Raw genomic sequence first — 14,735 nt, 5'->3', positions numbered from 1 at the left:
TAAGAAAATTTTAATAAAAATTATAATAGTCAATATTTATTGACCACATTTAAACAGTATGTTAAGTTGCATGTGTTGACCTTAACACAACTTTGTGACGGGAGAATTATTATCTTCCCTATTTTACAGGTGAGGAAACTAAAGCTCAGAGCAGGTAAGTGGTGGAACCAGGATTCAAATCCAAGCTATTAACTACCACAGTCATAGTAACTCTGAATCCATCTAATCATAAATTAGAACTATCTGAGTGCTAGGATTTAGAAGACATGCCATACGTGGAGGGCTGATGGGATAAGTCTGCCAGTTATTTATACAAGGAACCATGGAGTGGAGTTAGTGTCAGGTCACATGTGTTTGCTTTCAGGACACAGACTCACCAGTTCTAGAGGAAAGAATGTCTCGCCCCAGAAGATTCCCTTTCCTTGATGGAAGTCACTGTGATTTTGTGGGACCAGTAAAAGAGCAAACAAAACAAAACAAAACAAAACAAAAAGGCTGGAATATTAGCATGCAGGGCATCTGTAGAATTGGTGCCAGGGTCTTCATTTGTAACGGATGAGGAGGATGCCCCACCATAGACAGCAATGACTTTGACATTGGATACTGGCAAGAATTAAATGCCTCCAGCAGACATCAGTGACAGAGTTTCAGTAGCAATGGGAGTCATTACCCCAAATGAGCCAGAGTGGGAAAAGATAAAAGCACCAGATGTCACACGGTAGCCCTGAGGACTGCCTTGCAGATCACATAATGGACACTCTCTGCTCTGAGGCTACTGATGAGACACCAAGGGAGACAGACACTCAAGGCTGCTTTAAAGAAATTTGAGAGGGAGCTGGAAGTCCCGCAGAACACAAGTGTAGTTTTCTGGAGAAGTTCTGTATTTGCTCTTGGGATCCTATTTTCATCCTCAGGCTTGGGTGGTCTGAAAAATGTAGGTTACTGATCCAATGAGAGGGTGACCCTCCACATTGCTCTATAGAGGTCTTTGCACTTTTGCCTTATGATGCCCAGAATTACCGAATATCAAACCGGATGGACCCAAGTACTGGGGCTGGCTGAAGACTGTGCAGGCCCACGGGTGCATCTTGACAGGATTTCTGTTCTACATGGCTGCCTTTGGGAATAGCTGGTGCTGAACTACAGTTATCCCTAATTGAGTGGTTCCAGTGGTACTTGGCCAGAAAAGTGAATAATTTCTCTAACTAGCCACAGTTCTCTCCTGGGAAAGATGTCTGTTCTAAGGCAGAGGCATTGTTTCCCCACTGACAGCTGGAAAGTGCAGCTTCTCTGGGGATAAGGGGTTTGCAGCCATCTTACTGAGGTGCTATAGGGGAGAGGATGGGTGAGATGTGGTGAAGACCACATTCCTCCTTCCAGGAAAAGGGGCTGGAGCCCTTCTGAGACTTGCTCTCTGCTGGGAAGGGGCTGGTTGAACCATCTGACTCCACCTTTTGCTTGGAAATGGAGAGCATCTCACCCCAGAGGAAGGAGGGAAGAGCCAAGGGATAGGGCTGCAGGGCATATTCCTCCCCTTCCTTCCCAAGCTGAAAGAAAAGCTGTCTTTAATTAGGATGGGAAAGGAGATTCAAAACATCTGGCGGGAAAAGCGGTTGTTCTAGAGGGCCTTGGAAGGGGAGGAGGGTGAGAAGAAGGGCGGCTGGGTGGGAGGTGAAGGCTTCCGGACCACGGGCCTGCTACAGTCCTCCAGGTCCGTCACTTCTTCCCCTTCACCTCTCCTTCAGGTCCTTGTCAGGCTGAGACCTGTGGCTGCCTCCTGCCCCAGGCTCAAGGGAGAAGTAACAGCAGCCCAAACCCAGCAGCGCAGCCCACAACTTTCTGGGGGTGCATGGGTAATTCTCACAATAGCACAGACCACCCACTGAGTGGGTACCCAGAGTTCACAGCCTCTAGCATTCAGGCAGCTAATCAGCTTGGGTTTGCCTGTGGAAAGCCTCCTTCCTTCTTAATCTCAAATCAATCAATCTGCCTTCTTCCTCCCTCTTTAAAACACTCCCAGGCTCCCACTTCCTCTAGGAAGACTTCCTGGATTCTCTCAAGCAGAAACTGCACGTGCCTCCTTCCAGACCACAAACAACACGTCAGTGCTATGAAGTTTCTGTTCTTGTATGGTTGCTTGCTCCAACTTTGGGTGGCCCGCCCTCCCCACCCGAGGCAGAGCTGATGACCGAGAGACATTGGAGTCGCAGAATTAGCTTTGGCTAATTCCCCGGAAATGGACCTCCTATTCCTAAGGCCCCAGGTTTTGAGTCACAAGACACCAAAATCTAAAGGCTCCTTAAAGATTACCTACTGGATAGGATTTACTACATTCCCCAAGAGGTCACTGCCCACGGAGATTCTAATCAAGATTCCCCCTGGGGATGCATGGATTGGGTCTGGATATGGGGCCAGGAAATGTCCTTTCCATTTTCTCCGTTACTGACAAAGCAGAGCGATAGGCTGAGCAGGAGCTGAGTTGTCCCCAGGAACTGTGCAACCATGGTCCGAGGACCTGTTTTTCATCAGCCTCTTTCGTTAGAACATGGAGGTCATTTCCAGTTTATAGTTTGTATTGAACATCCAGACCCTACAGAGTCCTTTGTTTCAGGAGCGGTGTATTCTCCATCCCACTTCAAGCCACAGAGTCATGTGCCATGTCCCAAAGGAGCAGCCATTCAAAAGCACGTGCTAAAGCTTCGTTTATGCCCTACACACAACTATGGCATCTGAGGCTTCCAGCCAAGATGAGAGTAATAAGTTAATTAAAATTTTTAAGCCTTAGCTGGCTCATGTAAAGGAATGTAAAGTTGTAGCATCACAGACTTTTAGAACTGAAAGTGATTTTAAACATTGAGATCGATTTTTGTTTCACACATTAAGAAAGGACTGTCCAGAGAAGTTACACGACTTGAACAAGTTCATACATCCAACTAGGGTACCTAGATGCTAGTTCTTCCCCTACAATGACTCCTGACCATGTGCTGTTTCTGTGATATGTGGGGGTCAGAAAAGATACTAAAAGACCCTAGGCATGGAAAAATAATTAACGAGACTTCCAAAATAAAGAACACCAACTTAAAAAGACAAGACTTAGAAGTTTTACTGCAATAAAAGTTTTTTACCTTAGATGTTTTGATTGCAAAATTCTTGAAAGGTTATCAGAGGTGAACTTGTTTATTTTTTGGCTATTTCATGCTTAGCTGATGCCTATAGTGAATGTTCTATCTTGCCAATTGAGTAGATAACCCACGATGACCTATGCCGTATATTTTGAGGGTGAGCACATTTCACTAGCGAGGGCCCCACACTCTCATTTTCCCTTTGGTTTTCCTGAGAGGGCTCTGAGGGGGAGGAGAAATCTTAGGAGTTGTAGAAGGACTGGAGAGGGGGCACGGGGCCAGGATCAACCAGCCAAGTTAGGATACAGTAACATGTTGGTAACAGCAGCTCCTGGTCACTAGATACTTGTGCTATGGCCTCCTTGGGGACCTAGAGAAGAATAGAAGCCTATTGACTTCTCTGCCCTATTGCTAGCCAGGAACCCAACCCAAAGAAGAGCCAAAGAGATGAGGCTGAGCACTCTGGGAAATGGGATAATTTTAGATTCAGAAACTGGGTGGGGATGATATGTGAGGGTGTGGGGATCTGGGAGGGGAGCCCCTGAAGATTCAAGGCTAAATACTGGGGCCTAAGGTGCTCTAGGAATATATAAGTGGGAGACTTTATAGGTCCCATGAGACAGGCATAACTAGGGGCAGTGGTGATAGGCACAGGCGTATGAACATCTGGGAAAAACAGAATAGATCTTTCCAGTTTAGCAAATTCACATATTTACTCCCTCCAATCTCTTCCTTCAAATCGAAGCAGAATTTCCCTGTTTGCATAATGCTTTTACACAGATCCTTTTAGTACTGCAAGGTGACTTGATAGACCCTAAGAATTGAGGAAGACAGACCCAATAAAAAGGGACATAAGTGACGGACCATACCATTCAGAACCATAGGCTATCACTTGCCCCTCTAGGTAAAACTGGCTTTAAAAATGGGATTTCATCTTTCTTTCAGCATTTTGGAGGTGAATTTTTCTTCTTCCAAATCATTTCAATATGAAGATTTGCTTGCTTAAAGTGTCCAGAAAGATAACTGGAGAAAATCAAAATAGTATTCCAAAAATTTTGAAGGCTGGTCTCATGGTCCAGGTATGAGTGCAACCTGGTATTCTTTAATTCTGTCACTGGGAAGTTACAGCTAACAAATTTTAGGTTCTTCCCCACTCCCAATTCTACAATAGTGAAAGCCCACAGGCATGTACTGGTATGGAGCCAACTGGTGCTTTTATAGCTTTGAAAAGAGCTGACAATAAAGAGATGAGATGTAGAAATAAAGAAAATTCTTCCCTGGGAAAATAAACAAATCCCTTTTATTAGTTCTTTTTTAATTTAGATGATCAATGCTAATCAGATCAAGTTTATTTCAAGGCCTGGAGAATCACAAATTATCAGGCTCAGAGTGATGATGCCATTTGTGGAATACCGAGCAAAGCCTGAAAAGTCAGGGCCATATTCTGCTTGGGGAGGGGGAAAGAGAATGTGGGCAAGAGGAGGAAGGGACCCCCATTTTCCTGTTTCCTTTAGCAATAAAAACCAAAAAATCGTTGAGGCACCCATCTTGGGCTGGTGAAAACTGAGGCTAATCCCAGGTGGATTAAGTAGCCAGGAGTCAAGGAAATTTCTAGTCCAATGACTGTTTGACAGGTAAGGGATTGGAACTCTGAAGTCACTGGATTGACCACACCTATTCATATAGAGCCAGGAATTGGACCACCTGTTTGAGCTCACCTCTCGGTGACCTCCCCATCTAACCTGGCTCCCCAGAGCCACATCTGGAGCCCAGCTGAGCTCAGATGCTGGAAGGGTTTATCACACCCATCCTTCTCCAATTGCCAGAGGTGTCAGGGGGAGGGATAATCACCAAGGCAACAGAGGGATTTCCCCCCACCACCACGTCCATCTCCTGGGTCACCCTTTCAGATGAAGAACATATGGAGAATGAGGTTGAGGTTTTCTAAGAGGATACTATTCATCCATCTCTTTAGGATTTCAGAGACCACCCTGATACTACTATCCAGTGATCCTACCAGAAAGTAGACACATCGAGAACTGGGACCTTTTCTATCTTGTTCAAACTGCATTTCCACTGCCTCACCCATGTCTGGCAAAAGTGGGAATTTGGTACTTGTTAAGTGAACATGGGAACAGAGGAACAATGCCCTTTGGGGTACAATTTTCCTGGAAATGTTCATGCTCTGCATCCATCAGCTTTCTTTATTCCACCTCCCACTCTCCTTTTCTTAATCAAGGCCTCCCTCCTCATTATATCTGGAAGGCAGAGAGCATGTTTAAGACTGGGGTCGGGGGGTGGGGGGAAATCTGCACAGGATTGCACTCATTTCCAAGTGTATTGGCCTACTTAGAGCTTGGAGCACCATAACAAAATACCATGGGCTGAATGCCTTAAATAACAGAATTAATTTTCTCATAGTTCTGGAGGCTGAAAGTCCAAAGTAAAGAGGCTCATGTTGCTGGGTTCTGGTGACACCTCTCTCCTAGGCTTGTAGATAGCCAACTTTCACTGTGTCCTCGTTCAGCCTTTTCTGTGCAAGCACAGAGAGAAAGAGAGACGAGACAGAGACAGAGAGAGATATATCTGGTGTCTTTCTCCTTCTTATAAGAACACCAGTCTATTGGATTAGGGCCCCACACTTATCGCCTCATTTCACCTTCATTGTCTCCTTAAAGGACCTAACCCCGAATGCAGTCACACTGAGACTGAGAATTTCAACCTATTTTGAATGAATTTTAGAGGGACACAATTCAGTCCTCAATACAATTCAGACAAGAGGAATCCTGCCCTGGAGTCCCACACTTTAGAGGACAATACTGCATAGCCTCCTCTGGTTGAACCTCTCTTCAGAGCATGAAAAATCTGTAAGATCATGGGATCATGCCCACCCATAACTGATTCTCTACCTTCTATACCATGTTCTGGGGACATAGGACCCCAGAATTTCCTTCCCAAGGGAGGGCCATGCCTCTCACTTGGGAGTGGCTAAGGGGCAGCTCTTTGTGGGGAACAGAAACATAGCTTGGAACTGTTGAGCTGGGGTGTCCATACCTATGCCTGCAAGGTATGGGAAGGAGTCTGGGTAGGAAACAGAAAGCAGGTAATCCAGGAGCCAGGATCCAGGATCTGGGGCTGAGGGCTACTTGTCACCATATTGTGGCAAGGTCCTCTGAGGAGTTTGAGAGTTCTACCCAAACCTGGCCTTCCAGCTTCAGTGTTCTTTAAAGAACTTAAAAGGCCTGTACTGTTGGGGCTGGTGGGTTAGGATACCTTGTGGACAGAGTTTGCCAGTCTTGGACTTGAGTAGGGTGAATAAAAAGCTTGAGACCACTATTCTCAGGCCCTTCTGAAGGCATCTGGATGGTGGGGATTAGAGAGGGACAGTAGGGAAGGGGTCAGTGAAGCCTCTAACAAGAGATAAAAGAGTCCCCTGGTCCCCTCCTTCTACCCATATGTAAACAAACTTACACACAGAATACAGGTATTTTCCTATGGATTTCCCAATTAATTGGAAAGGAGGCTAAGGCTGTAAGTATGAGTATTGTCATTACAAAGGCCTTTTTTTTGAGACAGAAAGATAGTATATATTTATTAATGCTTTCTTAGCTTCATGCATAGCTTTAGATACTTAGATGTGATATGTGAGCCTCCATTTGTCCTCTTCCCCTGACATTGCAAATACTATGAGAGGGCCTAAACTCATGTCCCAGTTTTGCCGTAAGACGGTTCCAGTTTATGACTGGTGTCCCTCAGTTTTACTAATACCACCACATTTTCCCTCTCAAAAGTGTCCTGGTTAAGAACAATAAATGCAATGCCCCCACCACCCCAACTAAGAAAGACAACACTCACACAGAAGTTGGGGAATAGACCAGTAACGGGATGGTCTAGAAGCATGAAATAGTCAGTCCAACCCGGAGTTGCCTGCAGGGTATATAAGACTTACAAGACATGATTCCTCCAAGGAGTTTGCTGATTATGCATAGGACACAAGACTTACACTTTGCTTTCTCTGGAGAACAATACAAGGAAGTGCACAGATGGCGTTGAGTGCTTAATTAACCAGGGCCCAAATATATGGTGCAGATGATGAAAGAAATATGACTTTGTCCACGGAATTCTCCAAACTAAGGTTTCCGGGCTGGAGCCTAGAAAATGATGGGACACTAGTTCAACCAAAGGAAGAATAATGCCAAAAAAACAAAAATATTTATGTATATTTAAAGCAATAAACAAAAGAAGCTCATGGAACTTCCTTAGCAGCTCCCAGAGCCCTGGGTCAAGCTCTGGGCAAAGGTTGGGGGCATTTTCTTTTCCAGCATCCAAGTTCTTACTTCCAATTAGCACTCCTGTCACATCACTTCCTGAGGACAAGGAGTGTGCAGAAGACCGAAAACAAGTGAAGACCATATGGGCAGCTGCAGTGACCTAGCTCCTACCCCTGTGGTCCCTCAACTCCCTTCTCCAGATGCTGAGGTCTATATGTCTTGAACTCATTAAGTCTCTGCAGCTCCATCACCTTTATGGCACCTTGCTCCACATGTTGTTTTTCTTTCTCACGAAGCACCTGCCATATGGACACATCCACCTTGTAGTTGGCTTCCCAAATCCAAATTTGTAGGGAGCTCCAAGATCATCCCTCTCTTCTTATGCCACTCCCAAGGGTAATTCCTATTGAGGTTTCATTGTTTTAGTGATGTTTAATATTAAATATTTAAGATATTTCATTACGTCAAATATTTAATACTTTAAAAAAGAGATAAAAATATTCTCGTAAAAATAAAAATGTGCAAAAGAAAACACAGTAAAAACTCTTATCTACCAAGCTTCTTTCTAGTTTTGTGAGTTTTCTTCCAGAGACATTTGTTTTTCCCTTTTTTCTTCTTTCTAATCTTCTCCAGTTGCCCTTTAAACACACACAAACACACAAATGGGAACAGAGAAGAACATATTGTTCTGCATTTTGTTGTTTTTAAATAATTTTTCTTAATTTTAGGATAGTTTTAAATTTATAGAAAAGTGCCGGTCAGGTATTTCATAGAATGTCCTTCAGCTGGGACTTCTCTGAAGATTTTCTCATGTTTAGGGTGGGGATATGAATTTGGGGAGGAAGGCTACAGAAATCAGATCATGGAGATCAAGTGCCATTTTCATATGAAAAGTACACACCATCAATATGACTTAGCACTCTTGATGTTAACCTTGATCAGATCACCTGGCTGATGATGATCACCTGGCAGATTTCTCTGCCATAAATTTACACATTTTCCTCCCTTTCCTTCTGGTGCTATTTGGAAAGATGTCACTCTATACCTCCTCCTTGAGGACCAAGTATCTGAATAAATTACTTGGAATTCTACACAGGTGATTTATCTCTTTTCCCACATTTATTTATTTATTCAGTCATTTATTTATAGCAGTACAGACCCATGGATATTTCTTTTATAGTTTGTATTATAATCTGTATTAGTCAGCTCAGGCTGCCATAACAAAATGCAGTACACTGGGTGGCTTAAACAGCAGAAATTTATTTTCTCACAGCTCTGGAGGCTGGAAAGCCCAGGTCAAGGTGTTGGCTGGCTCAGGTTCTGGTGAGAGCAAACTTCCTGGCTAGCAGAGATCCGCCTTCACTGTGTCCTCATTTTAGAGACAGAACAAGCTCCTTCAGGGTTCTTCTAAAGACACAAATCCTATCAGATCAGGGCCCCACCTGTATGGCCCCATCTAACCTTAATTACTTCTGAAAGACCCTATTTCCAAATACAGGTATACTGAGAGGTAGGTCGCTAAATTATGAATTGACATAATTCAGGCCATAACATAATCTAGTACTACTTTATTTATTTTGCTCCTCAAATTATTCCAATTTGGACCACTGAGAACTCTTTCAATTGACACCTGTGTTCCTTTGATATAATCTTTATTTTTATTTCATTTCTTGTTTAAATTCAATTAGCCAACATAAAGTACATACTTGATTTCAGATTTAGTGTGCAATGATCTATCAGTTAACACCCAGTGCTCATCACATCACATACTTTCCTTTTTTTAAATTGAGGCTTTTATTTTTTTTATTTTTTTAAATTGGAGTTTAACTTGCCAACATATAGCATAACACCCAGTGCTCATCCCATCAAGTTCCCCCCTCAGTGCGCATCACCCAGTCACCCTAACCCTCCACCCACCTCCCTTTCCACTACCCCTTGTTCGTTTCCCAGAGTTAGGAGTCTCTCATGTTCCGTCACCCTCTCTGATATTTCCCACTCGTTTTTCTCTCCTTTCCCCTTTATTCCGTTTCACTATTTTTTATATTCCCCAAATGAATGAGACCATATAATGTTTGTCTTTCTCCGATTGACTTACTTCACTCAGCATCATACCCTCCAGTTCTATCCACGTTGAAGCAAATGGTGGGTATTTGTCGTTTCTAATGGCTGAGGAATATTCCATTGTATACGTAGACCACAGCTTCTTTACCCATTCTTTCCGTAATGCCCATCACCAAACCATCTTATCATCGGGTGGTCTTCTGAGCACTTCCTTAATTTGCACGTTGCTTTCTTCATCTAATAATCCATTTTAGAAATTATCCTCTATTAAAATCTTTCTCATTTAACTTAGAGTTATGGAGAATGCTAGTGAACAACCATTTAACTAATCAGTCTCTTATTAATGGATACTTAGCTCAGTCGTTTGTATTAAAATCAATACAGTGATAGATAACATGGTGTGTGTGTTAGCAGATTGTCAGATAAATTCCTGGATGATGAATTGCTGGGTAGGAAGGATGTGTGTTTGTCCTTTTGATGGATATTGCCTGAGATCCTATGAAGGACACTATGAAGTGGCTTTCAATGCGGTGACACCAACGTACATTTCCATAAATAACAGATGGGAAATGTCTGTTTTCCCTCCAGGTTTGCCCATATCATAATTAAATGTTATGATTTTTCACAGATCTTAAAGGCCTATTGTTTGGATGACCCTAGAGAAAAATACTCCAGGGCTCACCCTGCTCACTCACTGCAACTTCTGAGAGGAAGTGAGACTCTTCTGGGTTCCGAAGTGCCTTAACGAGACAGCTCCACCTACAGCCTTTCTGTGAGTGCTTCCCTCTGGGACCAGATCCATTCACCAGCTGACTGGGAAGTAAAATCCATCTGACCATCACAGCCTCAGGATGGTAGGACTGGATGGCATCTCAGACATCACCTGGTCCAGATTCCTTGTTTTATGTTGACAGGCATGATGTGTCCAAGATCACACAGCTGGTCAGTGCCAAAGCCTTGGCAAGAATCTGCCTCTTCTAGTTCTTAATTGGGAGAGCTCTTCATGATGCCTGCTTTCACTTACAGTCTAGGACCTGCTTTCAGTAAAAGCCCCTGGATTTCATTACAATAGAGCAACCTACTGACTTAAAAGAGTGAGACACATCCAGTAAGGATAAAGTTTCCCCTGCATAAAATGGGGAATTGCTTTAATGGGAAACCTGGAGTCAGAATCTCCCTGCTGTGTGACTGGAGATAAAGTCATAGGATGTATGATGTTGGAGTATGGAGTATGATGTTGATAAAAATCAGAGTTGCATCTTGCCTATCTCACAGTGTAGGTAACGGTGTCAAGTAAGTTAACATAAGTATGTCTGAAATTTGGCTAATAACGGCAATGGTATCAATATTTTTAATTGCAAGTTCTACTTGTATTTTTTGAAACAATTGCTTCTGGGTACTAGAAGGCAAGCAGTTGACAAGTTTTTCATTGAGGGGCTCTAATTTCACTTCCTCATTCTTGGGCAACCATAAACTACATACAACATCGTTCCTTTTTTTTTTTTTAATTTTTATTTATTTATGAGAGAGAGAGAGAGAGAGAGGCAGAGACATAGGCAGAGGGAGAAGCAGGCTCCATGCACCGGGAGCCCGATGTGGAATTCGATCCTGCATCTCCAGGGTCCCTGGGCCAAAGGCAGGCGCCAAACCGCTGCGCCACCCAGGGATCCCTACGACATCATTCCTATCTTGCTGTTTCATACCTGCCTTCTCCCTTCCTGTTTCCTCTTTGCTGTTCCTCTCCCAACCTCCGTGGTGACTTTGTTTAGATCACTTCCCCTCCCTGAGCTTCAGTGTCCTTATTTGAATAATGAAGGGACTGCACCAGATGACTGCGAGTTCAGTTCTGGTCCTGAGATTCCATGATGACCCCACTCACCATTTCTACCTTATTTCCTCCAAGTCCTAATAACACAAAAATTGTACTCCCAAAGAGTTGGGAGCCTAAGAGTTTCTTCCTTGCAGAGCTGTTTAGAAAAGTACACTTTTGAACACAATGTGATAGCCTCTCTAATCTATTCTGGCCAGGTCACCTCTAAAGTACTGGGATCAGTTCACAGTCTCCTTAATTAGAGAGTGACATTGTCCAATAAGAAAATCTAAAGGAGGGGAGTAGCAGGGATCCAAATACATTATAACCCTATCCGTTGTTCAAATACTGGTTGTTAAACTTAAAATGCTTCTTTTCTGGTTGGTAAATTGGTAAATACTCACTGTCCAAAGGATCCAGAGTGACACCCTGTTCTGATCATCTCTTATTCACCCACTTGTGAGGGACAAATCCATTCCCAAGCCCCCTCTCTCTTCCCTCAATAAACACGCAAAATAGCCTGGGATGGCTGAACGCATAACACCCAACACTGGGGAGATAAAATTCACAGCAGTGTGTTAGTCACATACACTCACAGCCCAGAGAAGGACAGGCATGCCTTACATGACCACCAGAAAGCTGCTCTTGGGGATAAGCTGAATAAGCAGGACCTATGCACAGCAGGCTTTTTAGTAACAAGAGAGCAGGTGCCCCCTGGTTCCCACAGGAGGATGCAATTGGTTTACTTGAATACTTTTGTGGACTGGCAGGGAACTAAAGCCTATTAGGTTGAGACCTGGCACAGTGCACTTGGTCTAGCTGATAGAGGAACTAGCCAGGTGGGGAGCCTTTCCTCCTGAGTGTGGAGCATCTGGTGAGAACAGAGGAACTCATGGGTAGGCCTTTGGAGCCCTGTGAGGCTCAAAGATGTCAAAGCAGCACAGAATTTTAGGCCTTGTAATCCACACTCCCTCTCACCTCCCAGCCCCACTACCAAGATGAGTCTGGACCTCTCCGTGTATGATTTAGCAGCCAGAGCACTAATGCTCAGTGAAGCAGGAACTCTAGTTCTTGTTGCAGCACAAAGGCTGCCTGACATCCTACTCTTGTGGTCAGTGCCCACACCTTACCAGTTTTGACATACCTTGAACACCACCCCTAGCCCCGTCAACACATGATAGAATACTTTGACTTGGTGTCCTTTTCTTCCCTCCTCCTTGCTCAAGCCTCCAGGATTTCCATTCTTCCTGTTGACTGTACAACAGGATTGGCCGAAGCATCCCTACCTCCCTCCTCCCCTCTTCAAAACTTGTTTCGTCCAGTTGGAACTTGAAAGAAGGAAAATGAACTAATTCACACTGAGCTGTTAGTTGCTCACTTACCATTTCCAGTCATATTTGTGTTTTAAAAGTAGACTTTGCCTGAATCGAAAGGTTAAGGCAAACCATGGGCCAAACCTAGCTCACAACTGTTTATTACAGTCCTCAAACAAAGAATGGTGTTTGCCTTATTAAATGGTTGAAAAAAGAAAAGAAAGAGACCAAATGTGGCATGTGAAGCCTAAAATATTTATTATGCCCTGAATAAAAAAAAAAAGTTTTCTGGCTATTGACTTAAAACAAAGATTCTCTAATGGTGGACGTTAAAGCATTCATAATAGTTTAGAGATACTGATTTTGGAAAGGCGGACTGATTGAGGATAAGATGGTAGGGACTGTCCCCAGATTGTCACAGATTGAGGAGTACTGGTGGGTCCTGGCCAAGATGGAGTGATGCTCCATGAGACTAAGGTCAAGAGCAGGGGCTTCTCTCTTACAGAACAGGGAAAGCTAAATTCAGAGATATGAATGCATAGAAACCAAACCAGGTGGGAAAGCTGAGATAGTTGGCAAACTCATCAAATGGCAGTCAGAGTGTCTAGGATCTAAGAGTTGAAGGCATGAGTGTGTTAGGGCAGAGAAGGTAGGTCCTGGAGCTCTTGCCAAAATCACGCTCTGATATATGCCATTACCTTTAAGAGCCCAGGGAAACAAGAGTAGAAGTAGGTGAACCATGCAATAGTGAATTAGACCATGTAAAACTGACCTGTGTGAGGATGTAATTTTTAGTTCTCCGCTTACCCTTGCATGCTGGTAAAAAGAAGAGGATCTTAGGGTTTGACTGACACATTCAAGACAACAGATCTTTTTCTTTGAAGTATTCAGTGCTAATAAAATTGGAACCTGAAATGGCTTAGGATTAGGATAAAATAGATTAAAATAACAACATGAGTAAGAACCTTTTTCCCAAAAAAGACTGGGAAGGTAAGAATGAGTTTATTGAGTAAGTGGATTTCTCTTTCTAGAGACACCCCCACAGGAGACTGTTGTAGCCAGGAGCAAGGCCTTCCTGGCACCTGTGACTCCAATGTGGCAAATCTGCCCTCATGGAACCCCAACACAGAGTACTGGGAAACAAGAGTCTGCCAAGTTTCATTGCCTGGCATTTCCACTACGTGCTTGCACGCATCTTTGTTTCTCAGGGAAGACTAATGGGTGGAGTGCTCTGGTCTGGGAGACAGTGGGTGGTAAAAGTTTCCAGAAGGACAGGGACAGGCCGATTGGCTCAGCTGGTTAGAGCTTGGTGTTAATGAGGCCAGGTCGTACCCTGGTCCCCCACCACACCCAACCAACAGTCTCCATTCTGGGATCACAGACTACTCTCCTCACCAGAAAAGGAGGGGCCAAGAGAGAGTGTGGGGATAACTCCACGTAAAACTACCCTGTCTGCTGAAAAAAAGAATTCTCCTTAGGGAGACTTCTTGGCGTCTTCTTTACATAGATCATCTCTCATTCATTTGGGGGCATGAACACATCAAGGCGCTGTATCTGTTAGTTTGGGCCACATAACAAACGATCTCAAAAACTACTGATTTAAATCAACAGTCATTTATTTAAATCACAATTCTCTGGGTCAGCAGAGCAGTTCTTCTGGCCTAGGCCTAGTCAGTTAACCTTGCCTGAGTTTGCTTATGCATATATAATCAGTTGGAGGGTCAGCTGCAGGCTGGATGATTGAAGATGGTCCTGCTCACATGATCTGACAGCTGCTGAGCTGCCCATCAGGGCCATGGGGCCACAGCACTCCATGTCTCCCGCCCTCCAGCAGGCCAGCTTGGGTCTCTTCACATGGCTTTGATGCCAGAAGACAAACTCCCGTGCATATCGGTGTCTGAAAGTTAACAAAATATTGACTTAGATTTATTCTAGAAGCGTAAGTGATAAAGGAGTATTACTACATTTTAAATAAATGATGATTATTTTAACATAATAAAAACAGTACTAAGTGCTTTATACACATTATATTATTTAATCCTATGAGGTAGGCAGTACAGAGCTTGTCCAAATTTATCCTTCTATAATGTGGCAGAGCCAATATTCAAACTCCGAACTTAACCACCGTAACACGCAATTACAACTCATGCGTTTTGGG

At 43.7% G+C, this 14,735-nt stretch overlaps 1 long non-coding RNA gene across 1 annotated transcript in view; it reads right to left on the bottom strand.

Moving 5' to 3' along the window:
• Nucleotides 1–14,175: 14,175 nt before the first annotated feature.
• Nucleotides 14,176–14,735, bottom strand: part of LOC144305860 (uncharacterized) — a 75,341-nt gene continuing 74,781 nt past the window's right edge. The window contains exon 2 of the long non-coding RNA XR_013372883.1: nucleotides 14,176–14,474. This is a non-coding gene — a long non-coding RNA (uncharacterized LOC144305860). The remainder of the gene's footprint in view (nucleotides 14,475–14,735) is intronic.

This window comes from Canis aureus, chromosome 36 (genome assembly GCF_053574225.1).
Source record: "Canis aureus isolate CA01 chromosome 36, VMU_Caureus_v.1.0, whole genome shotgun sequence".
Taxonomy (NCBI): domain Eukaryota; kingdom Metazoa; phylum Chordata; class Mammalia; order Carnivora; family Canidae; genus Canis; species Canis aureus.
This window is presented reverse-complemented; position numbering and strand designations above follow the sequence as displayed.